We start from the raw sequence: 27,735 nt of genomic DNA on the forward strand, positions 1-27,735 counted from the left end.
TTCTCCTGAAGTAAAGGTTTTTTTTTTTTTTAACTATTTTTTTTTTAACATTTATTTATTTGAGAGAGACAGAGCATGAGCAGGGAGGGTCAGAGAGAGAAGGAGACACAGAATCCAAAGCAGGATCCAGGCTCTAAGCTGTCAGCACAGAGCCTGATATGGGGCCCCAACCTACACACTGTGAGATCATGACCTAAGCTCAAGTCGGAGGCTCAACCAAATGGGCCACCCAGGCGCCCCATGAAGTGAAGTTTTTAAAAATTTTTCCATTAAGTTTGATGTTTGTTCTAGGTATTTTGTTTTTAGATTCCTTTATTGGGTTAGGGATGGTCCCTTTATTCCTAGTTTCTCAAGTGTTTTTATTTATGTATTTATTTTTACCCAACAATCCTGAAGAGAACTAAAATTTCTCTGTCACCAACTTGTGCTGGCAGAAAAAATGTTTTTTCTAATTTCCCCTTTTAGAGTCCTGATTTGTGTGACTTTCCAGTTCCATTTCTCTGCCTCATGCAGCTTCAAGGCCACCACCTTCTGTCTTCATGCAGGGAGTGAAACTCATGCCTGTGGATTAGTAAGATTGATAACACCCCACATATACCTCATTCCTTGTTCTATATCAGATAATAAGCTCACTATCCTGATTTTCAGATTGCCCTTGTTCATGTATATGGATTTTCTTTTCTTTCTTATGAATGCACCTATGTGTTTAAAATAATGCATATTGTACCTTGTCCCAGTATCTTGGTGTGTTTGTAGCAAGTTAATATTCAAATTATCCAATCCACAATATTGTGAGAACCAGAAATTCTCCAAATGCATCATCATAATTCAGAGTTCTAGGAGAAAGGAAAGAGAAGGGATGGACTGTTAGAAATTGGAAGAAATACTCTAAAGTAGTTTGTAACATGAAAATTACCAATGTTCTAGCCATCTTCCTTCATAAAATCCCCATTAATTCCTCCCTGATGTTGTTGAATAGTGTCTCTGACAGACAATTTTCCACAGTTGCTGAGTGTACTTCTTCTGAACGTATCAATGAATTGATATGTAACCCTAAGCTTGGAAAGAAGTATTCTTTATAAACCTGTAGACAGCAAAGGAAGGAGCAAAGGAAGGAAGAAAAAACGAGAAGGAAAGAGAGAGAGAGAAGAAAGAAAGAAAGAAAGAAAGAAAGAAAGAAAGAAAGAAAGAAAGAGTGGAAGGGAGGAAGGAAGAGTGGAAGAGAGGAATGAAGGGAGAGAAGGAGGGGGGAGGAGGAGGAAGGAAGGAAGGAAAGGAAGGAGAAATAGAAAGAGAGAAGGAGACAAAGGACGGAGAAATTCACAGAATATGGTTGAATGCCTTTTCTAAATGGAAACCCCAAACTCTAACCAGGAAAACCTTGTAAATGCATTCCTTAAGTCATTAGCTTATTCCTCTAAGGGAAAAATAGCTAAACATTCTTAACTTCTCTTTAAAAAAAAATGAAGTCTTAGCTTCATAACTATGTGTGCTCCCATTCCAGTAAGCCACCCTGTGACTGCTGCATGGGGAGGCTTGCTCCAAGCTGAAGAAACACCACTCTGTACTCAGCTGACACTGAGATGCTGCATTCCACTCCCAAGAGTCAGCTGCTTATCTGAGGACATTGCAGCCTCTAACATGATTGAAGCTCCCTCTGTTCCAGAGTCATACTTGTTCCCTACATCACGCTCTTAGAGGAGGAAAAGTATGCAATGATCAATTCTGTTCTCTCTGACCTCTCATTATGGCCCCACACCTAGAGAATGGGAATAAGCATTTATGGTTCAACCTTTTGAAATTATTTTCTTTAGTGCCTTTCTGCCCACTGAAAGGACATTCTTCCCTGCTCTTCAGACCAAGGCAAATGACCTTGGTCTGGATGCAAGCCACCTTCAAAAGATATATTTGAAGACCTGTGCCTCTCTTTTCCTTTTCATCTTACAATACGGAGATGGCTCTGCCTACTAAAACTGTCACATGGATGAGTGAATCCAAGGTCTTCACTGACAGTTGGAGGAAGAAAATATGAGGTAGTCCAGCCATGGCCACAAACATCTAATTTAACTTCATCAGTTAAAAACAAAACTGATATTTTGTCCTCTAGGTGTCTCACTCATAAGTCATATTTCTCCACTAAGTATTTGAGATAGGCAGAAAATTTAAGATTACCAGCCTTAAATCACAAGTCCTGCCTCCGTTGCTGCCCTCCTCCAACTTCTTACTCCAATCTTTAACCAGCAGTTTCTTGAAAATGCAACTTTGGTAGTGTTACTCTACTTGCTTAAAGCATTTCGGTTGCTTTATCAGTAATGTCTAATGCCTTAACATGCCACCATTTGGTACCTGCTTTCCTCTGCAGCCTCCGTTTTAACTTTTCTAGTTACACTGTTTTCCTCACTCATAAATGTTCTAACCAAATCTCTTTCTGTTTCTCCACTTTTACACAGTTGTGGCAAGTTATTACTCTTGAGCCATAGAAAACTTTGTAAATGGCTTTTTGAATAATCCAAGAGAAAGCAAATGATGTTTGGCATTGACTAAGGATGCAGTTTTAAATCCAAAATATTTGACAATTCATTATTTGAATGTACGTGACAGCCATTTAAAACATTTTTATTATAAAAGCAATATATGTTTGTTACAAAAAGTTGAGAATCATAAAAAGTGAAAAATAAAATCCCCTCTCCCTTCTACAGTCTAACAAATTCTACTCCTCAAAAGAGATTATAAATCTTTTCCGATATTTTCTGTGCATTTGGAATACATATATTCAAGTGTTTTTACTTAAATTAAGTCCAATCTATACTTTTTTGCAACTTGTTTATAGGATATAAGATGTGTGTGCACACATATATATGAATTTTTGTGAACATCTGTATATTCCATAGTGAGGACATGATATTATTTATTTGTCATAAATTGCACTGTTGTTTAAATATTCTCTATTTTTTTACTAATTTCAGTAGTCTATATTTGGGTTTTGGTTTTAATCAAAGCTAATAATCTTTTAAGTTTATCCAGTTTGTATTTGCTATAGTAGGTATATTTGGTCATTTTACTCTATGTGATTTTATTTTATATTCTATCATATTATTTTATGTTAGAGCTTCCCTGTTATCAATTCTTCTTCTGTCTACTTAAATTTTAGACACGTAACAGTTTTTGTGTTTCTTTTGTACTCCTTTTATTCTCCTGATATGCAGTTCTATTACCGTTTGATTTTATAATTTTCAATAACATACTTAAAACTCTTCCAATTTCTCAATTTTAAGCAGTACATATTGATTCACTTAAAAGAATGAGTAAAAAATTTAAAAGATTACTCCTTCAGTAAGAGTGGAATATGACTACAGCCACAAACCGTGGATTTTCAAACATTTGTAAAATCTGTGGAAATTAGGACCAAATTGAGGGAGTACAAATGAGAACCTATATGTAATCCTACATGTTACTTTATGTTGACTTCAACAAATAATTCTTTGTATTTTGTGACAGAAACTAGGATTTGGGGTGGGCCAGAGAAAAAGTTTGAAATTAGTCTATGAAGCTTTAACTCCAAAACGTACAGAGTTAAGCAAGAAAATTCTGAACAAGATATGACAGAGTGGCGCCATCTTTGATTTTTATTGATTAGATTCCTAAACCCAAACCAGGTAGAAGAGAGAAGGAAAGTTGTAACCAGCTAGAGTTATATCCACTCCCATAGTGAAAATAAACACTAAGTCACCAAACAGAAGGACTTGGCAGAACTATGCTTCAGGGCAAGCCTTTTTGGCCTCCCTCTGAGCAATCTGCCCACTCCACAGTGTGGTAAGGGAGATGTGGAAGTAATTCCTGGAAGATGAACACAGCCATTCCACTGATGGCTTGGGATTCTGTATTTGGTAGCTTTGCCATCTTCCTTTCTGATTTTTGTAAGTGCAAGTCTTCTTAGCGCTGAGAACAGACTGTTTTCTAGCCCACAGATGAAGCCCTGATCACTCTTCCTCCCTTTTTAGAACTTTAGGTTAGGTGGGTTGTCAGCCCAAATCAACAGTGATTGCCCGTCTGCCTAAAGACAATAGTCAACAGCACTGTACATTTTTGGAAGTGGTTTACATGATCAATACATGTCATCATCAAAAGAACCATACGAAGTAGGTATTATTATCCAGTTTTATAGATGAGAAACCAAAGATAAAGATTAAGTGATTTGCCCAAGGGCACATGGCTAGCGGGTACAGAGCTGGGAGTCAAAGGCAGTCTGACCCCAGAGCCTGAGAACCTCCTCAATTCTGCTTGCCTGCTTCTGAGTATACTGAAGTGCTTACTAAATGCTGCAGATTCCTGGAGAGCTAGGAATTTCTACCCTACCAATAATTTTCCATAATATTCAGCTTGTGTTGTAGGTAAAAATATATTTTCCCTTCTGCCATGGCTATCACTTTTCAATGGACACCACCTATTTCCTTTTCCCTTCAATGAACATCTGTTTCAGAGCATCTAGGTGACCTGGTTAGAATATTGCAACTGGAGAGAGGTGGGTGGTGTTACAGTGAATCCCAGCCAAGGCAAACCTTAAAACCCGGCAGCTCTAATGCTCTCCAACACAGTGCACAATTTTGTTTGGTGGACCAGTTTCGGTTTAGCCATCCAAGTACTTGTCACTGCCTGGTTTACATAAGAGAGTGTACTGTGTGTGAGCATGCATGTGCATAAAACTAAGTTTCTTTCCACCTTTATATCTGAGGCCAAATGGCTCCAGGGATATAACTTGAAAGCATTGTAAGTGGAAACAATTCTACTTAGTTTTCTACCACACATTTTCAATGTAGAAAGGGATTCTTTTCTGTTTTTTTTTTTTTTTAATGCTAGAGGACAACATTATTTTAAATTTATATCATAAAGACAATTTATTACCTTTCAACTTTGAAGCAGTTAACCGATGTAAATTGATTTTCACAGCACTCCTGAGTGTAATGCTAGTATGCCCCACTCTGTAAATACAAAGCAGAGAGAGTGGTTTTGAGTTGTGAGTGGAGTTGACATTCAACCAGTAACTGTAAAACTCTGTCCTCTCTGTTAGAAATAAACTTTACCTTCATTCCTGCCCCTGGACATATAAGCCTCTGTGTTCTGTCTGTGAAATCATAATAATGAGTGGTTATGTCTTGATTTCCACTCATTCCTCCATTCATCATTCATTCATTTATTCAAACAAATATCAGAGTTTACTCCAAGGACTGTGTCAGGTGCTGTGATACAAGTTATGACACTGCTCTGGAGAATCCTCTAGTCTAAAAGCTGAAACATGCATGTATACAGTGTTACTACATGCTATGAGCACCCTATTAGAACTCTGCAGAAAGACTCTGGATCACTGGGGATCACTCAAGAGGTACAGGAAGCTGACTGGTCAGAGGAGGGAGGAAAGCACAGAAGGCTTCCGAGAGAAGGTGATGACTGAACTGTGTCAAAGATGAATAGGAAATTTTTACATGGTGAAGGGTGGAAAGGTACTCTGATCAGAGGAGACAGCATGTGTAAATAAAGGACAATATGATGCATGTACCGTGGCACATTCTTAAAGAGGGTGGTGTGGTATGCTTGGAGTGAATCTAGGCTGTGAAGGGCCAGCACTGCGAGATCAGAACATTCTGAGGATGGATTGGGTTGAACCCTCTATTTTGTGACAAAGAGTTTGGATTTTATTCTGTAAATTCTAAGGAAATGTGTGTGTGAAAAAGAGAAAGTGAGTGGATGAGAGAAACAGAATAAGCAACAGGATGGTGCATTCTTTTTAATAGAAAACAGAAGACAAATCAGAAAATACAGTACAAATTATTCTTTTGACCTTTCAATTTGAATTTAATTTTTTAAATTAAGGAGCTTTTCCATGAGTCAACATTTTTTTTACATGTTCATATATATTCAGAAAATGAAGGCCCTTTAGTTTTGTTATTTTTATTTAATTTTTTTCTTTCTTTTATTTATTTTTTTTTAATTTACACCCGAGTTGGCTAGCATATAGTGCAACAATGATTTCAGGAGTAGATTCCTTAGTGCCCCTTACCCATTTAGCCCATCCCCTCTCCCACAGTCCCTCCCGCAACCTTCTGTTTGTTCTCCATATGTAAGAGTCTCTTGTGTTTTTGTCCCCCATCCCCGTTTTTATATCATTTTGTTTCCCTTCCCTTATGTCCATCTGTTCTGTCTTAAAGTCCTCATATGAGTGAAGTCATATGATATTTGTCTTTCTCTGACTGACTAATTTCACTGAGCATAATACCCTCCAGTTCCATCCACGTACTGGCAAATGGCAAGATTTCATTCTTTTTGATTGCTGAGTAATACTCCACTATATATATAGACCACATCTTCTTTATCCATTCATCCATCGATGGACATTTGGGCTCTCTCCACAATTTGGCTATTGTTGATAGTGCTGCAGTAAGCATTGGGGCACATATGTCCTTTTGAAACAGCACACCTGTATCCCGTGGATAAATGCCTAGTAGTGCAATTGCTGGGTCGTGGGGCAGTTCTATTTTTAGTTTTTTGAGGAACCTCCATACTGTTTTCCAGAGTGGCTACACCGGGTTACATTCCCACCAACAATGCAAAAGAGATCCTCTTTCTCTGCATCCTCGCCAACATCTGTTTTTGCCTGAGTTGTTAATGTTAACCATTCTGACAGGGGTGAGGTGGTATATCATTGTGGTTTTGATTTGTATTTCCCTGATGATGAGTGAAGTTGAGCATTTTTTCATATGTCAGTTGGCCATCTGGATGTCTTCTTTGGACAAGTGTCTATTCATGTCTTTTGCCCATTTCTTCACTGGATTATTTGTTTTTTGGGTGTTGAGTTTGATAAGTTCTTTTTTTTTATTTATTTATTTTTTATTTTTTTATTTATTTATTTTTTTTTAATTTTTTAATATATGAAATTTACTGTCAAATTGGTTTCCATACAACACCCAGTGCTCATCCCAAAAGGTGCCCTCCTCAATACCCATCACCCACCCTGCCCTCCCTCCCACCCCCCATCCACCCTCAGTTTGTTCTCAGTTTTTAACAGTCTCTTATGCTTTGGCTCTCTCCCACTCTAACCTCTTTTTTTTTTTTTTTCCCTTCCCCTCCCCCATGGGTTTCTGTTACGTTTCTCAGGATCCACATAAGAGTGAAACTATATGGTATCTGTCTTTCTCTGTATGGCTTATTTCACTTAGCATCATACTCTCCAGGTCCATCCACGTTGCTACAAAAGGCCATATTTCATTTTTTCTCATTGCCACGTAGTATTCCATTGTGCATATAAACCACAATTTCTTTATCCATTCATCAGTTGATGGACATTTAGGCTCTTTCCATAATTTGGCTATTGTTGAGAGTGCTGCTATAAACATTGGGGTACAAGTGCCCCTATGCATCAGTACTCCTGTATCCCTTGGATAAATTCCTAGCAGTGCTATTCCTGGGTCATAGGGTAGGTCTATTTTTAATTTTCTGAGGAACCTCCACACTGCTTTCCAGAGTGGCTGCACCAATTTGCATTCCCACCAACAGTGCAAGAGGGTTCCCGTTTCTCCACATCCTCTCCAGCATCTATAGTCTCCTGATTTCTTCATTTTGGCCACTCTGACTGGCGTGAGGTGGTATCTGAGTGTGGTTTTGATTTGTATTTCCCTGATAAGGAGCGACGTTGAACATCTTTTCATGTGCCTGTTGGCCATCCGGATGTCTTCTTTAGAGAAGTGTCTATTCATGTTTTCTGCCCATTTCTTCACTGGATTATTTGTTTTTCGGGTGTGGAGTTTGATGAGCTCTTTATAGATTTTGGATACTAGCCCTTTGTCCGATGTGTCATTTGCAAATATCTTTTCCCATTCCGTTGGTTGCCTTTTAGTTTTGTTGGTTGTTTCCTTTGCTGTGCAGAAGCTTTTTATCTTCATAAGGTCCCAGTAATTCACTTTTGCTTTTAATTCCCTTGCCTTTGGGGATGTGCCGAGTAAGAGATTGCTACGGCTGAGGTCAGAGAGGTCTTTTCCTGCTTTCTCCTCTAAGGTTTTGATGGTTTCCTGTCTCACATTCAGGTCCTTTATCCATTTTGAGTTTATTTTTGTGAATGGTGTGAGAAAGTGGTCTAGTTTCAACCTTCTGCATGTTGCTGTCCAGTTCTCCCAGCACCATTTGTTAAAGAGACTGTCTTTTTTCCATTGGATGTTCTTTCCTGCTTTGTCAAAGATGAGTTGGCCATACGTTTGTGGGTCTAGTTCTGGGGTTTCTATTCTATTCCATTGGTCTATGTGTCTGTTTTTATGCCAATACCATGCTGTCTTGATGATGACAGCTTTGTAGTAGAGGCTAAAGTCTGGGATTGTGATGCCTCCTGCTTTGGTCTTCTTCTTCAAAATTACTTTGGCTATTCGGGGCCTTTTGTGGTTCCATATGAATTTTAGGATTGCTTGTTCTAGTTTCGAGAAGAATGCTGGTGCAATTTTGATTGGGATTGCATTGAATGTGTAGATAGCTTTGGGTAGTATTGACATTTTGACAATATTTATTCTTCCAATCCATGAGCAGGGAATATCTTTCCATTTCTTTATATCTTCTTCAATTACCTGCATAAGCTTTCTATAGTTTTCAGCATACAGATCTTTTACATCTTTGGTTAGATTTATTCCTAGGTATTTTATGCTTCTTGGTGCAATTGTGAATGGGATCAGTTTCTTCATTTGTCTTTCTGTTGCTTCATTGTTAGTGTATAAGAATGCAACTGATTTCTGCACATTGATTTTGTATCCTGCAACTTTGCTGAATTCATGTATCAGTTCTAGCAGACTTTTGGTGGAGTCTGTCGGATTTTCCATGTATAATATCATGTCATCTGCAAAAAGCGAAAGCTTGACTTCATCTTTGCCAATTTTGATGCCTTTGATTTCCTTTTGTTGTCTGATTGCTGATGCTAGAACTTCCAGCACTATATTGAACAACAGCGGTGACAGTGGGCATCCCTGTCGTGTTCCTGATCTCAGGGAAAAAGCTCTCAGTTTTTCCCCGTTGAGGATGATGTTAGCTGTGGGCTTTTCATAAATGGCCTTTATGATCTTTAAGTATGTTCCTTCTATCCCGACTTTCTCAAGGGTTTTTATTAAGAAAGGGTGCTGGATTTTGTCAAAGGCCTTTTCTGCATCGATTGACAGGATCATATGGTTCTTCTCTTTTTTTTTGTTAATGTGATGTATCACGTTGATCGATTTGCGAATGTTGAACCAGCCCTGCATCCCAGGAATGAATCCCACTTGATCATGGTGAATAATTCTTTTTATATGCTGTTGAATTCGATTTGCTAGTATCTTATTGAGAATTTTTGCATCCATATTCATCAGAGATATTGGCCTGTAGTTCTCTTTTTTTACTGGGTCTCTGTCTGGTTTAGGAATCAAAGTAATACTGGCTTCATAGAATGAGTCTGGAAGTTTTCCTTCCCTTCCTATTTCTTGGAATAGCTTGAGAAGGATAGGTATTATCTCTGCTTTAAACGTCTGGTAGAACTCCCCTGGGAAGCCATCTGGCCCTGGACTCTTATTTGTTGGGAGATTTTTGATAACCGATTCAATTTCTTCGCTGGTTATGGGTCTGTTCAAGCTTTCTATTTCCTCCTGATTGAGTTTTGGAAGAGTGTGGGTGTTTAGAAATTTGTCCATTTCTTCCAGGTTGTCCAATTTGTTGGCATATAATTTTTCATAGTATTCCCTGATAATTGTTTGTATCTCTGAGGGATTGGTTGTAATAATTCCATTTTCATTCATGATTTTATCTATTTGGGTCATCTCCCTTTTCTTTTTGAGAAGCCTGGCTAGAGGTTTGTCAATTTTGTTTATTTTTTCAAAAAACCAACTCTTGGTTTCGTTGATCTGCTCTACAGTTTTTTTAGATTCTATATTGTTTATTTCTGCTCTTATCTTTACTATTTCTCTTCTTCTGCTGGGTTTAGGCTGCCTTTGCTGTTCTGCTTCTGTTTCCTTTAGGTGTGCTGTTAGATTTTGTATTTGGGATTTTTCTTGTTTCTTGAGATAGGCCTGGATTGCAATGTATTTTCCTCTCAGGACTGCCTTCGCTGCGTCCCAAAGCGTTTGGATTGTTGTATTTTCATTTTCGTTTGTTTCCATATATTTTTTAATTTCTTCTCTAATTGCCTGGTTGACCCACTCATTCGTTAGTAGGGTGTTCTTTAACCTCCATGCTTTTGGAGGTTTTCCAGACTTTTTCCTGTGGTTGATTTCAAGCTTCATAGCATTGTGGTCTGAAAGTATGCATGGTATAATTTCAATTCTTGTAAACTTATGAAGGGCTGTTTTGTGACCCAGTATATGATCTATCTTGGAGAATGTTCCATGTGCACTCGAGAAGAAAGTATATTCTGTTGCTTTGGGATGCAGAGTTCTAAATATATCTGTCAAGTCCATCTGATCCAATGTATCATTCAGGGCCCTTGTTTCTTTATTGACTGTGTGTCTAGATGATCTATCCATTTCTGTAAGTGGGGTGTTAAAGTCCCCTGCAATGACCACATTCTTATCAATAAGGTTGCTTATGTTTATGAGTAATTGTTTTATATATCTGGGGGCTCCGGTATTTGGCGCATAGACATTTATAATAGTTTCCTGATGGATAGACCCTGTGATTATTATATAATGCCCTTCTTCATCTCTTGTTACAGCCTTTAAGTTAAAGTCTAGTTTGTCTGATATAAGTATGGCTACTCCAGCTTTCTTTTGGCTTCCAGTAGCATGATAAATAGTTCTCCATCCCCTCACTCTCAATCTAAAGGTGTCCTCAGATCTAAAATGAGTCTCTTGTAGACAGCAAATAGATGGGTCTTGTTTTTTTATCCATTCTGATACCCTATGTCTTTTAGTTGGCGCATTTAATCCATTTACATTCAGTTTTATTATAGAAAGATACGGGTTTAGAGTCATTGTGATGTCTGTATGTTTTATGCTTGTAGTGATGTCTCTGGTACTTTGTCTCACAGGATCCCCCTTAGGATCTCTTGTAGGGCTGGTTTCGTGGTGACAAATTCCTTCAGTTTTTGTTTGTTTGGGAAGACCTTTATCTCTCCTTCTATTCTAAATGACAGACTTGCTGGATAAAGGATTCTCGGCTGCATATTTTTTCTGTTTAGCACACTGTAGATATCGTGCCAAGCCTTTCTGGCCTGCCAAGTTTCAAAGGAGATATCAGTCACGAGTCTTATAGATCTCCCTTTATATGTGAGGGCACGTTTATCCCTTGCTGCTTTCAGAATTTTCTCTTTATCCTTGTATTTTGCCAGTTTGACTATGATATGTCGTGCAGAAGATCGATTCAAGTTACGTCTGAAGGGAGTTCTCTGTGCCTCTTGGATTTCAATGCCTTTTTCCTTCCCCAGTTCAGGGAAGTTCTCAGCTATAATTTCTTCAAGTACCCCTTCAGCACCTTTCCCTCTCTCTTCCTCCTCTGGGATACCAATTATGCGTATATTATTTCTTTTTAGTGTATCACTTAGTTCTCTAATTTTCCCCTCATACTCCTGGATTTTTTTATCTCTCTTTCTTTCAGCTTCCTCTTTCTCCATAACTTTATCTTCTAGTTCACCTATTCTCTCCTCTGCCTCTTCAAGCCAAGCCGTCGTGGTTTCCATTTTGTTTTGCATTTCGTTTAAAGCGTTTTTCAGCTCCTCGTGACTGTTCCTTAGTCCCTTGATCTCTGTGGCAAGAGATTCTCTGCTGTCCTGTATACTGTTTTCAAGCCCAGCGATTAATTTTATGACTATTATTCTAAATTCACTTTCTGTTATATTATTTAAATCCTTTTTGATCAGTTCATTAGCTGTTGTTATTTCCTGGAGATTCTTCTGAGGGGAATTCTTCCGTTTGGTCATTTTGGATAGTTTCTGGAGTGGTGAGGACCTGCAGGGCACTTCCCCTGTGCTGTGGTGTATAACTGGAGTTGGTGGGCGGGGCTGCAGTCCGACCTGATGTCTGCCCCCAGCCCACCGCCGGGGCCACAGTCAGACTGGTGTGTGCCTTCTCTTCCCCTCTCCTAGGGGCGGGATTCACTGTGGGGTGGCGTGGCCCGTCTGGGCTACTTGCACACTGCCAGGCTTGTGTTGCTGGGGATCTGGCGTATCAGCTGGGGTGGGTAGGCAAGGTGCATGGGGGCTGGAGGGGCAGGCTTAGCTCGCTTCTCCTTAGGTGATCCACTTCAGGAGGGGCCCTGTGGCAGCGGGAGGGAGTCAGATCTGCTGCCGGAGGTTTGGCTCCGCAGAAGCACAGAGTTGGGTGTTTGCGCTGCGCGAGCAAGTTCCCTGGCAGGAACTGGTTCCCTTTGGGATTTTGGCTGGGGGATGGGCGGGGGAGATGGCGCTGGCGAGCGCCTTTGTTCCCCGCCAAGCTGAGCTCTGCCGTCCGGGGGCTCAGCAGCTCTCCCTCCCTTTGTCCTCCAGCCTTCCCGCTTTCTGAGCAGAGCTGTTAACTTATGACCTCCCAGACGCTAAGTCGCGCTTGCTGTCGGAACACAGTCTGTCCGGCCCCTCCGCTTTTGCCAGCCAGACTCGGGGGCTCTGCTTGGCCGGCGAGCCGCCCCTCCGCCCCGGCTCCCTCCCGCCAGTCCGTGTAGCGCGCACTACCTCGCAGCCCTTCCTACCCTCTTCCGTGGGCCTCTCGTCTGCGCTTGGCTCCGGAGACTCCGTTCTGCTAATCTTCTGGCGGTTTTCTGGGTTCTTTAGGCAGGTGTAGGTGGAATCTAAGTGATCAGCAGGATGCGCGTTGAGCCCAGCGTCCTCCTACGCCGCCATCTTCCAGAACCTCTGATAAGTTCTTTATAGATTTTGGATACTAACCCTTTGTCTGCTATGTCTTTTGCAAATATCTTCTCCCATTCCGTTGGTTGCCTTTTAGTTTTGCTGATTGTTTCCATTGCTGTGCAGAAGCTTTTTATTTTGATGAGGTCCCAGTATTCCCAGTTTTGCTTTTGTTTCCCTTGCCTCTGGAGACGTGTTGAGTAAGAAGTTGCTGTGGCCAAGATCAAGGAGGTTTTTGCCTGCTTTCTCCTCAAGGATTTTGATGGCTTCCTGTCTTACATTGAGGTCTTTCATCCATTTTGAGTTTATTTTTGTGTATGGTGTAAGAAAGTGGTCCAGGTTCATTCTTCTGCATGTTGCTGTCCAGTTTTCCCAGCACCGCTTGCTGAAGAGACTGACTTTATTCCATTGGATATTCTTTCCTGCTTTGTCAAAGATTAGGTGGCCATATATTTGTGGGTCCATTTCTGGGTTCTCTATTCTGTTCCATTGATCTGAGTGTCTGTTTTTGTGCCAATACCACACTGTCTTGATGATTAGAGCTTTGTAATACAGCTTTAAGTCTCGGATTGTGATGCCTCCTGTTTTGGTTTTCTTTTTCAAGATTGCTTTGGCTATTCAGAGTCTTTTCTGGTTCCATACAAATTTTAGGATTGTTTGTTCTAGCTCTGAGAGGCATGCTGGTGTTATTTTGATAGGAGTTGCATTGAATATGTAGATTGCTTTGGGTAGTATCAACATTTTAACAATATTTGTTCTTCCTATCGAGAAGCATGGAATCTTTTTCCATTTTTTTGTGTCTTCTTCAATTTCTTTCATAAACTTTCTATAGTTTTCAGTGTATAGATTTTCCACCTCTTTGGTTAGATGTATTCCTAGGTATTTTATGGGGTTTTGTGCAACTATAAATGGGATCGATTCCTTGATTTCTCTTTCTGTTGTTTCATTATTGGTGTATAGGAATGCAACCGATCTCTGTGCATTGATTTTATATCCTGCAACTTTGCTGAATTCATGAATCAGTTCTAGCAGTTTTTTGGTGCAATCTTTTGGGTTTTCCGTATACAGTATCATGTTATATACAAAGAGTGAAAGTTTGACCTCCTCCTGGCTGATGTGAAAGCCTTTTATTTCTTTGTGTTGTCTGATTGCAGAGGCTAAGATTTCCAATACTATGTTGAATAACAGTGGCGAGAGTGGACATCCCTGTCTTTTCCTGACCTTAGGGGTAAAGCTCTCAGTTTTCCCCCATTGAGGATGATATTAGCATTGGGTCATTCACATATGGCTTTTATGATCTTGAGGTATGCTCCTTCTATCCCTACTTTCTTGAGGGTTTTTATAAAGAAATGATGCTGTATTTTGTCAAATGCTTTCTCTGCATCTATTGAGAGGATCATGTAGTTCTTTTCCTTTTATTGGTGTGATGAATCACATTGATTGTGTTGTGGATATTGAACAAGCCCTGCATCCCAGATATAAATTCCACTTGGTCGTGGTGAATAATATTTTTAATGTATTGTTGGATCCAGCTTGCTAGTGTTTTGTTGAGGAGTTTTGAGTCCATGTTCATCAGGGAAATTAGTCTATAGTTCTCCTTTCTGGTGGGGTCTCTGTCTGGTTTTGGAATCAAGGTAATGCTGGCTTCATAGAAAGAGTTTGGAAGTTTTCCTTCCATTTCTATTTTTTGGAACACCTTCAAGAGAATAGGTGTTAACTCTTAAATGTTTGGTAGAATTCTCCTGGAAGCCATCTGGCCCTGAACTCTTGTTTTTTCGGGAGATTTTTTGATTACTAATTTGATTTCCTTACTGGTTATGGCTCTGTTCAAATTTTCTATTTCTTCCTGCTTCAGTTTTGGTAGTGTATATGTTTCTAGGAATTTGTCCATTTCTTCCAGGTTGCCCATTTTATTGGCATACAGTTGCTCATAATGTTCTCTTATTATTGTTTTTATTTCTGCTGTGTTGGTTGTGATCTCTCCTCTTTCATTCTTGTTTTTATTTATTTAGGTACTTTCTCTTTTTGATCAAACTGGCTAGAGTTTATCAATTTTGTTAATTCTTTCAGAGAACCAGCTTACGTTTTAATTGATCTGTTCTACTCTGTTTTTTTTTGCAGGGGTGGGGGGGTTGATAGCATTAATTTCTCCTCTAATCTTTATTATTTCCTGTCTTCTGCTGGTTTGGGTTTTATTTGCTATTCATTTTCCAGCTCTTTAAGGCATAAAGTTAGGTTATGTATCTGTGACCTTTCTTCCTTCTTTAGGAAGGCCTGGATTGCTATATACATCCCTCTTATGACTGCCTTTGCTGCATCCCGAAGGTTTTGGGCTTTGGTGTTATCATTTCATTGGATTCCATGTACTTTTAAATTTCCTCCCTAACTTCTTGATTAGCCCATTCATTCTTTAGTAGAATGTTCTCTAGTCTCCAAGAATTTGTTATCTTTCTTGTATTTTTTTTTCTTGTGGTTGATTTCGAGTTTCATACTGTTATGGTCTGAAAATATGCACAGTATGACCTTACTGTTTTTGTATTTGCTGAAGGCTTATTTGTGTCCCCGTATGTGATTATTCTGAAGAATGTTTCATGCGCACTGGAGAAGAATGTGTATTCTGCTGCTTAAGATGAAATGTTCTGAATATATCTGTTAAGTCCATCTGGTCCAGTGTGTCATTCAAAGCCATTGTTTCCTTGTTGAATTTCTGTTTGGATAATCGGTCCATTGTTGTAAGTGGGGTGGTGAAGTCCCCTACTATTATGGTATTATAATCAATGAGTTTCTTTAAGTTTGTGATTATTTGATTTATATATTTGGGAGCTGCCACATTTGGCGCATAAATGTTTACAATTGTTAGGTCTTCTTGGTGGATAGACCCCTTGATTATGATATAATGTTCTTCTGCATCTCTTGATACAGTCTTTATTTTAAAGTCTAGATTGTTTGATATAAGTATGGCTAGTCCAGCTTTCTTTTGTTGACCATTAGCATGATAGATAGTTCTCCTTCCCCTTACTTTCAATCTGAAAGTGTCTTTAGGTATAAAGTGGGTCTCTTGTAAACAGCATATACATGGATCTTGTTTTCTTATCCATTCTGTTACCCTATGTATTTTAATTGGAACATTGAGTCCATTGATGTTTAGAGTGAGTACTGAACGATATGAGTTTACTGCCATTATGTTGCTTGTAGAGTTGGAGTTTCTGGTGGTGTTCTCTGGTCCTTTCTAGTCTTTGTTGCTTTTGGTCTTTTTTTTTTTTGCCTCTCAGAGAGTCCCACTTAATATTTCTTCCAGGGCTGCCTTAGTGGTCACGAACTCTTTTGATTTTTGTTTGTCTGGGAAACATTTTATCTCTCCTTCTATTTTGAATGACATCCTTGCTGGATAAAGATTTCTTGGCTGCATATTTTTCTGATTCAGCACATTGAATATATCCTGCCACTCCTTTTGGTCTGCCAAGTTTCTGTGGATAGGTCTGCTGCAAACCTGATCTGTCTTCCCTTGTAGGTTAAGGACTTTTTTCCCTTGCTACTTTCATGATTCTTTCCTTGCCTGAGTATTTTGTCAATTTGACTATGATATGCCTTGTTGAAATAATGGGAGTCCTCTGTGCTTCCTGGATGTCTTTGTCTTTGTTTGATGTCTTTGTCTTTCCCCAGGTGGAAAGTTTTCTGCTATGATTTACTCATATAATCCTTCTATCCCTTTTTCTCTCTCTTCACCTTCTGGGACCCTGATGATTCTGATGTTGTTCCTTTTTAATGAGTCACTGATTTGTCTAATTCTTAAATCATGTTCTTTTGTCTTTTCTCCCTCTTTTTTTCTGCTTCATTATTCTCCGTACGTTTGTCTTCTATATCGCTGATTCACTGCTCTGCCTCTTACATTCTTGCTACCTTGGCATCCATTTGAGATTGCAGGTCAGTTATAGCATTTTTTATTTCATCCTGACTAGACATTACTTCTTTTATTTCCACATAAATGGATTCTAATCTGTTTTTCACCCCAGCTAGTATTCTTATTATTGTGATTCTAAATTCTGGTTCAGACATCTTGCTTGTATCTGTGTTGATTAGGTCCCTGACTGTCGTTTCTTCGTGCTCTTTCTTTTGGGGTGAATTCCTTCATTTCGTCCTTTTGAAGGAAGAAAAGGTATTAATAAGGCAAAAAAATTAGATTAAAAAATTAAAAACAACACACACACACACACACACACACACACACAAATCGAATAAATGATGCTAGATCCTAGGTGTGTTTTGGTCTGTTTATTGAAAGGATCTTGATAGATTAGAGAAAAAAGGGAAGTGGGAAAGGGAAAATGTTTGAAAATTTGAGAAAATGAATACAATGAAATAGCATAAAATGAAATGATGAAAGTAAAATAGAATTTGAAAAGTTTATAAAAAAATAAAAAATATAGTAGAAACAAATAAAGAAAAATATTTGTATAAAAATTGAAGATAATAATAATTTTTTTTTCTTTCTGTATCAAGAAAAAGAAAAGAAAAAGAAAGTTGAATAGATGGACCAGCAAACAGACTGAAATATGATTGAATTTACATCCGTTTCCCCTAGAAGTCAAACTATGAAGCACTTTTTAGTCCGTAAACTAAGCAGGCGGAGAGACTTGTCACATTCCTGAAGAGCGAGGTTGGCCCAGTTAGGCAAGGCTTAGTGTAATGACTCCATTCTCCACTAGATGGTGCTGCTTAGCTTACTGGGGTGGATTGTTGCGGCACTTGTAGGTGCCTTGTGCATGCATGGGAGGGGTGAAAATGGCATAACCCAGCTACCCAGTCTCTAGTACAAGAACTCTGTTCTACCCAATCAGCAATTGCACACCCGTCCTTTTCTCTGGCTTCCATCCATTCCCGCTTTTACACTGTCTGTGACCAAGCCATCAGGTTGCCAGGTGGCACCTCCCTCCTGAGTTTTATCTCAAATGCGGCTGTGTTTCTCTACCCCTCACTTCTGAGGGACTGCAGTTTTGACCCACTCACATCCTCTGGGGGAGGGTGTCACAATGCTGGGTGCCAGCTGCACCCAGGAACATTCAGGAGACCGTGCAGCTGCAGATGCCCAGAGATAGGCTGGGTGCCAGCCCGCCCCAGAAAAAGTTCACGTAATCGTGTAGCAGCAGCATTTCAGGGATTATGGCAAATCACAATACACATCTGGCAACAGGCTTCACCCCAGCCACCTTGTTCCAGCACCAGTGAATGTGGTTGTTCTCTGGGGTCTGCTGGGACCAGGTGCCTCTCAGCCTCTACCAAATGTCCTTCCAGCGGTGGAACCACTTCTCGTTATGTGGCCCGAGGACCTTCTGGACCCCACTCTATTTCTTGGGGATTTGCCCTTCCCACCAGAGCACCAACAGGTATCAAGCTGCAGTGTTTCAGACTCTGCGCTCCCCCTGTTTATAGAGTCTTAATGGAATTTAAACCCTCTTTTTTCTCCCTTGTTAGTTCAGTCCCTGTGGCTGTTTCCACTTTTCCACTTTCTCTCCAGCTGCTTTGGCGGGGGGGGGGGGTGCTTTTCCTGTACTCTCCCCACCCCCATCTCCGTCCTCTCTCCACATGCAAAAACAGCTCCCTGCCCTCAGCGGCTTCTCTCTCCCCCCAGTTCACCTCTCCCTGTCATGTACCTGCTGAGTTCTGTGGTTCAGGGTGTGCAGATTGTTGTGTTAATCCTGAAATCAGTTTTCTAGGTGTGCAGGATGGTTTAGTGTTGATCTGGCTGTATTTCATGGACATGAGACGCAAAAAAACTTTCATGCTCTTCCACCATCTTGGCTTCTCCTGCATCCTTTCATTTCTAAAGATGTGTTTGCTCTGGGCTCAAAGCAGGAGGCTGGGTGGCTGCCTAGGACCCACAACTATAATATTAGTATCACCATTTCTTTGTTTCAGTACATTCTGGTCTATTGTCTAAAAAACTCATCAGGGCAAAACAACTTCTTTATGAGGCTAAAACAAATTTAAACTTCTCTGTTCTGAGGCATTGCCTCTAAACAAAAGAAAATGCCTTTGTAGATTCCCAAGGTAATGTGTTTCTCGCTTTGGGTTTGGGAATATACCTAAATGTTGCCTAAAGTCAAATATAGGGCATGCGTTAGTACATGGATGGGCAGAAAGGTTGGGGACAGGCAGAATGGAAAATCAGTACAAAAATGATGCACACATACACACACAAAACAAGAAAACAAACAAAAAACAAACAGGAGTTGCTGAGAGAAAACAACAAAGCATTCTTTTTTTAACGAAATATTTTTTATTCTGTAAAATTTACCCTTTTAACTATTTTTAGGGATACAGTTCCATGGCATAAAATATATTCACCTTATTGTGTAACCAACATCACTATCTGTCTCCAGAATTTTTATTCTTCTCCAGCTGAAACTCTGTGCCCATTAAACAGTAACCCCCCATTCCTTCCTCTCCTCAGTCCCTGGTAACCACCACCCTTCTTCCTGTTTCTATGAATTTGATTACTCTAGAAACCTCATATATATGGAATCAGACCGTTTTTGTTCTTTTGTGACTGGCTATTTCACTTAGCATAACATCTTCAAGGTTCACCAAACTTGTAGCATTTGTCAGAATTTCCTTCTTTTTAGGGCTGAATGGGATTCCATTGTATGTCTATACCACATTTTGTTCATCTATTCATGTTACAGTGGACACTTGAGTTTGTTGTATCTTTCAGATGTTGTGAATAATGCTGCTGTGAACATAAGTATACAGATATCTGAGCAGGGGGATTCTTTATTAGCACCGTAAGGAAGAAGTTGAAACAACATGCTGGGGAAAGAAAATTTGGGCAACATTAGACGAAGTGTAATAGTATGATGCCATTACAATCTTTGAAACACCCCAGTTTTTATGAAAAAAGATAGTGAGGCCATTTTGTTTACGGGAGAGCCAATATCATTTTGTTGAATATAAAGATAAAATTGAAAATGAACAAAGTATATTGAATTAACATAGAGGAGGACATTAATTATGAATAGAGAAATCAGAAAATGCTTCACCAAAATCGTGGCTTTCAGCTACACTTGACCTTTCTCTGCCAAGACTGCCCCTTGGATGGGAATGACCTTGGTATAGTGGCCTTTGGAAGGTCAGAAGGAGAAGCTTACCAGTTCAGTAAACTCTGCTTGTTTCATAAAACTCAACCTCAAGAGAGTATCAATTTTTCACTATGCAGCTTTGGTTACACGTGCAGACGTAGCTCAGGGAACTGATCTCCATTTTCCCCTCCTTGTTCTCTCAGCTCTTCTGATCTCACTTAGAATGTCTGGTTCCATGAAACAATTCTTCTAGGGAATAGCACACATATGAGTGAGTGCAAAAGCTCCTTACCCTAACACCCTATTCCCACATTCCCCCAAAATAAACTTTAAGACACAACTTTTCCTCCATTTAAAGATGGTAAGTGAGAACTGACAAATGCCTATAAAGGGCACAAGGGACTTTGGGGTAATTAAAAGGTTCTAAATGTGTAATTTAAATAGGCTCCAAGAAGAAATGGAACCTTCCAGGGGTGTTTGAAATGGCAACTCTCTAATGCAATAGCAGTAGGCAGTAATGGAAAATCCAGCTTTGGTGGAAAAAAAGAAACAGGTTTCATCATTAAAGGTGTGGCAAAAAGATTTTGTAAATTAATTCATAAATCAGTCAACTTGTATTTTAATTAACTTAGCCAAAAACACTAGGAAAAAAAATTTGTTAGAGTTTAGAATGAAGTATAAATCACTCACTAATTTAATGATGTATAATATGCATACAGAAAACTGCAGAAACCATGAGTATACAGCTCAATGAATATTCACAGACATCCATGTCACTGCTGTCCAAATCCAGAAAGTAAACATTATTAGCATTCTAGAGAGCCCTGACTTGTTCCCTCCCCATCACTATCTGCCCCATCCCCAAAGGTAACCACTTTTCTGACTTTAAACCACAGTCATTAATTTTGCCTGTTTCTGAACTTGGCATACATAGGATGAATATAGATGGAATACTACTCTTTTGTGTCTGGCTCCTTTTGATCACTATTATTTTTGTGAGTTAAATCCATATTGTGTAAAAGTCTAGATTTTTCTTTCTCATTGCTGTATGGTGTTCCATTGTGTAGATATACCACAATTTCATTATCCATTCTTTTATTGGTGGACATTTGGGTAGTTTCCAGGTAAGGGCTGTTACTAATAGAGCAGCTATAAGCATTCTAGTGCATTTTATTTTTTGGTATATGTATATTTCATCTGGGTACATGTCTAAGGGTAGAATTGCTGGGTTGTGGATTTTGCATATGTTCAGCTTTATCAGGTACTACAAAAAGTTTTCCAAATTGTGTGCCAATTAAAATTTATATATGCAGTGTACAAAAATGTGAATTGTTCCAGATTCTTGTCAATACTTGATATTTTCCATCTTTTTCATTTTAGCCATACCAGTGCTCATTTATGTTTCTATCATGACTAATGAGTTTTGCCAGTTGGATATCCTCTTTTGCAAAGTTCCCTTTCAAGTTTTTACCCATTTTTTTGTCTGCCTTATTGATTTGTAACAGTTTTTACACATTCACATATTTTCGAAAACATCTGTATGTGTGCATGAGTTGTTTGTCAGGTAGAATTGCAATCAATTATCCTTGTCCACTCCATAGGTTGACTTTTTTACTCTCTCAGTGATGTATTTTGGTGAATAAAAGTTTTTATTTTATTTTATTTTAATTTAATTTAATTTAATTTAATTAATTTTCTTTAATGTTTATTTATTTTTCAGAGAGAGAGAGACACACATACAGAGAGTGAGTCGGGGAGGGGCAGAGAGAGAGGAGACACAGAATATGAGGCAGGCTCCAGGCTCTGAGCTGTCAGCACAGAGCCTGACATGGGGCTCAAAATCATGAACTGTGAGACCATGACCTGAGTTGAAGTTGGATGCTTAACCGACTGAGCCACCCAGGCACCCCAAAAGTATTATTTAAAATAATAAAATATTTTATCACTTCTTTTCTTGATGGCTAGCACTTTTGGAGTCCTTTTTACATTTTTCTACTAAAAGCTTTTTTGCTTTACTTTTTATATTTAGATCTGGAATCCATGTGGAACTAACTTATGTTTTGATATTAGGTAGAAGTTAAAATACGTGTGTGTGTGTGTGTGTGTGTGTGTGTGTGTCCATTTTGCTCAGTATCATTTATTTTTAAAAATGCCTTTCCCTATCACACTGCATTGTCGCCTTTGCCATTGATCTAATGAATGGTTCTGTTTTTGGTCTCTAATCTATTCCATTGGTCAGTATGTTTATCATTATGTTAATCCCATGCTGTTTTATTTACTATAACTCTGTAAAGGTCTAGCTATATCTAGTAGTGTAATTCTTCCACATTTGTTGTTTTCCCATCTTCAAAATTACAGTAACTATTCTTGGTTCTTTGCATTTCTATACTCATTTTAAAATAATTTTATCAATTTTTATAGCAAAATATTCTGTCCGTTTCAAATTGTGTTAAATCTATGGTCTAATACAGAAAATACTAATATCTCTAAAGCATTGAATCTTGCGATTCGTTAACATTATATATCCCTCTGTTTATCTTGCTCTTATCTAATTTCTCTGAATAATGTTTTTACTTTCAGTGCAAAGTTCACACATTTGTTTTCTACTTGTTGGTGGTATGTTGAATTTGTACTGAGTTTTACAAATTGACCTTATATTCAGCAACTTTGTCAAATGGACACTTACATAGTTTCTCTATGGACAATGATGGATTTTCTATCTACACATTTATGTCACCTCTGAATAATTCCATTTCTTATTTTCCTATTTTTATACATTTTAATATTCTGCCCTTGCCTACTGAGCTGTCTGGGAGTTTATTCAGTATAATGCTGGATAGAGTGATGCTAATGGACATCCATATTTCATTCCCAACCTCAAGACCAAGCTTTCAATATTTCACCTTTAATTATGTGCTAGCTATATCATTTGTATAGCTTCCATTTATTAGGTTAAAAAGTTCCCATCTATTTTTCTAGTTTCCAGAGAAATTTTTGACCTGCTGTTTAACTATGCTAAGTGTACTTTCTGTACTTTTGAAGAGATTGCATGACTTCTCCTTTCGTTCTCTTAATACATTAAAATATATTGACTGAAACGGGAACCCTCTTGCACTGTTGGTGGGAATGCAAATTGGTGCAGCCGCTCTGGAAAGCAGTGTGGAGGTTCCTCAGAAAATTAAAAATAGACCTACCCTATGACCCAGCAATAGCACTGCTAGGAATTTATCCAAGGGATACAGGAGTACTGATGCATAGGGGCACTTGTACCCCAATGTTTATAGCAGCACTCTCAACAATAGCCAAATTATGGAAAGAGCCTAAATGTCCATCAACTGATGAATGGATAAAGAAATTGTGGTTTATATACACAATGGAATACTACGTGGCAATGAGAAAGAATGAAATATGGCCTTTTGTAGCAACGTGGATGGAACTGGAGAGTGTGATGCTAAGTGAAATAAGCCATACAGAGAAAGACAGATACCATATAGTTTCACTCTTATGTGGATCCTGAGAAACTTAACAGAAACCCATGGGGGAGGGGAAGGGAAAAAAAAAAAAAAGAGGTTAGAGTGGGAGAGAGCCAAAGCATAAGAGACTGTTAAAAACTGAGAACAAACTGAGGGTTGATGGGGGGTGGGAGGGTGATGGGTATTGAGGAGGGCACCTTTTGGGATGAGCACTGGGTGTTGTAGGGAAACCAATTTGACAATAAATTTCATATATTAAAAAAATATATATATTGACTGATTGTCAATGTTAAATAATCTTGTATCCCTGGGCAATGTTTTTTGAATTTTTGCATACATGTTCTTGAGAAATTGAACTATAATTTTTCTTTCTTGAAATGTCCTTGCCATGTTTTGGAATCAAACTTCTCTTGATCTGATAAAAATAAATAGAAAGCGTTTCCACTTTTTGAATTCTCCAGAAGCATTTGTGTGAGATTAGTGTTCCTTCTTAAATATTTGGTAGAATTCACTAGTGAGGCCATCTGAGTGATCATGATATTACTTTTTGGAAATATTTTTTAATTATAGACTCAATACTTACATGGCTATTCAGGTTTTTTTATTTCTTCCCTTTATTTTTTTAATCTGAGTTTTGCTAAGAATTTGTCCATTTTATCTACCTTTTCAAAATTCATTGGCATAAAGTTCATAGTAAAATCTTATTACGTCTTTGTAAGGTCTATAGAATTTGCTTTAATGATTATTCTTTCAATCCTGATGTTACTAATTTTATCTCTCTCTCTCTTTCTCTTTCTCTTTCACAGTCTCCTTACTCTGTCCTCTTAGCCTTGATGCAGATTTGTCAATTGTATTGGATTTTTTTTAAGAATCAACCTTTGATTTTTTTAATATTTTTCATATTTACAGTTTTACATTTTTACATTTTACCTTTACTTTTCATTGTATTTATTTATGCATTTTTTTTGCTTGCTGTCCTTATTACTTTCTTCCTTCTGCATCATTGTATTTAGTTCCTTCTTTTTGAGGTGGATGCATTGTTTTTTAATCTTTCTTCCTTTCATATTTACTTTACAGCTATAAATTTCCTTATAATCACTGCCTATCCCACAAGAGTTGATATGTCACATTTTTATTATCATTCAACATAAAATATTTTCAAATTTCTGTTGAGAATTCTTCTTTTACCTGTGGATTATTTATACCCATACGTTCCTTAATTTTCAAAAACATACAATTTTCTTATTTTTTTTCTGTTATCCACTTCTAGCCTAATTGTCTTATTGTACAGGCTAAGGCTTCTAGTACAATATTGAAAAGAAGTAGTACCTTGTCTTATTTTCAATATTGTAAATTACTGTTCAGTATTTTTCCTTTAAGTAAGATGTTTCCTATAGGATTTTTGTAGATATATGTTATCTTATTAAGAAAGTATGACATGTAATCCTAACCACTATGATATACTTCTCATTAACTAATATTCAGAATACTTTACCTTATCCCACTTGTCTCTTAAACTTGGCCTGAGCTAAGAAAGACCTGCATGGTCACTGAAGTCTGCTCCTTATGAAGAGCAGGGCTTCCAAACTAAGCCACATCCCAATATTTTAATTTTCTGCACCCCCAGTGGATTTCTGTATACACTACATCTTCTGAGGAAGAAAGTAACCTCTTCCTCTGCTGCAGGATTCAATGAAGCAGGTTTGTGGGTCATTTCAGATCTGAGAGTTGATAACCGAGGGGTGAATCTTAAAGCATTGTATTTTTGCATCATTTGTTCCTATAATTGGGCGTCTATTGCCTGTACCTCTCTCCATTCCTCTTGTCCCCTCCACATATAAACTTCCATCGTCAAAGAAAAAGAATCTCCCTATCAGTCACCCAAGTCATTTTTTTTTCCTTACCCTAAAGTATTCACATTGCAATGTCTGTATTTGTGGGCTAAAGAGATCCATTCAGTCCCTTTCTACTTCCTTAAGTAATTTTCCATTCTCAGCATCAACAGATGAAATGCTCATGTGAGTAACACCTTTTGCAGGTGCCTCTGAAACCATACTATTTAATGCAGAGATACCAAATAGACAATGTTCGTGCAACCCTGTTGCCCTCAGGGACCAGGCAGACATTGTTAATCTTTCACAGAATAAAGTCTTACTATCCTTTCTGACACTGAACACTGGGCTTCCTCTAAGAGCATTTCTTCCTTATGACTGGGGCAGACACTTACTCCTCTCCTTTTTAAAATATCTTACTCCACTGTTATCCCTCAAGTTGGGAAGTCCTTTGGTGGAGGATGTGAACTTCAGGCTGCTTTTTTTTGTTCATTTATTTATGTTTATTGAACAGCCTTATCTTTTCTTTTTTTTCTTTAATTTTAATTTTTTTTTACGATTTACATCCAAATTAGTTAGCATATAGTGCAACAATGATTTCAGGAGTGGATTCCTTAGTGCCCCTTACCCATTTAGCCCATCACCCCCCCACAACCCCTCCAGTAACCCTCAGTTTGTTATCCATATTTATGAGTCTCTTTTGTTTTGTCCCCACCCCCGTTTTTATATCATTTTGTTTCCCTTCCCTTATGTCCATCTGTTCTGTGTCTTAAAGTCCTCATATGAGTGAAGTCATATGATATTTGTCTTTCTCTGACTGACTAATTTCACTGAGCATAATACCCTCCAGTTCCATCCACGTACTGGCAAATGGCAAGATTTCATTCTTTTTGATTGCTGAGTAATACTCCACTATATATATAGACCACATCTTCTTTATCCATTCATCCATCGATGGACATTTGGGCTCTCTCCACAATTTGGCTATTGTTGATAGTGCTGCAGTAAGCATTGGGGCACATATGTCCTTTTGAAACAGCACACCTGTATCCCGTGGATAAATGCCTAGTAGTGCAATTGCTGGGTCGTGGGGCAGTTCTATTTTTAGTTTTTTGAGGAACCTCCATACTGTTTTCCAGAGTGGCTACACCGGGTTACATTCCCACCAACAATGCAAAAGAGATCCTCTTTCTCTGCATCCTCGCCAACATCTGTTTTTGCCTGAGTTGTTAATGTTAACCATTCTGACAGGGGTGAGGTGGTATATAATTGTGGTTTGATTTGTATTTCCCTGATGATGAGTGAAGTTGAGCATTTTTTCATATGTCAGTTGGCCATCTGGATGTCTTCTTTGGACAAGTGTCTATTCATGTCTTTTGCCCATTTCTTCACTGGATTATTTGTTTTTTGGGTGTTGAGTTTGATAAGTTCTTTATAGATTTTGGATACTAACCCTTTGTCTGCTATGTCTTTTGCAAATATCTTCTCCCATTCCGTTGGTTGCCTTTTAGTTTTGCTGATTGTTTCCATTGCTGTGCAGAAGCTTTTTATTTTGATGAGGTCCCAGTATTCCCAGTTTTGCTTTTGTTTCCCTTGCCTCTGGAGACGTGTTGAGTAAGAAGTTGCTGTGGCCAAGATCAAGGAGGTTTTTGCCTGCTTTCTCCTCAAGGATTTTGATGGCTTCCTGTCTTACATTGAGGTCTTTCATCCATTTTGAGTTTATTTTTGTGTATGGTGTAAGAAAGTGGTCCAGGTTCATTCTTCTGCATGTTGCTGTCCAGTTTTCCCAGCACCGCTTGCTGAAGAGACTGACTTTATTCCATTGGATATTCTTTCCTGCTTTGTCAAAGATTAGGTGGCCATATATTTGTGGGTCCATTTCTGGGTTCTCTATTCTGTTCCATTGATCTGAGTGTCTGTTTTTGTGCCAATACCACACTGTCTTGATGATTAGAGCTTTGTAATACAGCTTTAAGTCTCGGATTGTGATGCCTCCTGTTTTGGTTTTCTTTTTCAAGATTGCTTTGGCTATTCAGAGTCTTTTCTGGTTCCATACAAATTTTAGGATTGTTTGTTCTAGCTCTGAGAGGCATGCTGGTGTTATTTTGATAGGAGTTGCATTGAATATGTAGATTGCTTTGGGTAGTATCAACATTTTAACAATATTTGTTCTTCCTATCGAGAAGCATGGAATCTTTTTCCATTTTTTTGTGTCTTCTTCAATTTCTTTCATAAACTTTCTATAGTTTTCAGTGTATAGATTTTCCACCTCTTTGGTTAGATGTATTCCTAGGTATTTTATGGGGTTTTGTGCAACTATAAATGGGATCGATTCCTTGATTTCTCTTTCTGTTGTTTCATTATTGGTGTATAGGAATGCAACCGATCTCTGTGCATTGATTTTATATCCTGCAACTTTGCTGAATTCATGAATCAGTTCTAGCAGTTTTTTGGTGCAATCTTTTGGGTTTTCCGTATACAGTATCATGTTATATACAAAGAGTGAAAGTTTGACCTCCTCCTGG

This window comes from Panthera tigris, chromosome B4 (assembly GCF_018350195.1).
Source record: "Panthera tigris isolate Pti1 chromosome B4, P.tigris_Pti1_mat1.1, whole genome shotgun sequence".
Lineage (NCBI taxonomy): Eukaryota > Metazoa > Chordata > Mammalia > Carnivora > Felidae > Panthera > Panthera tigris.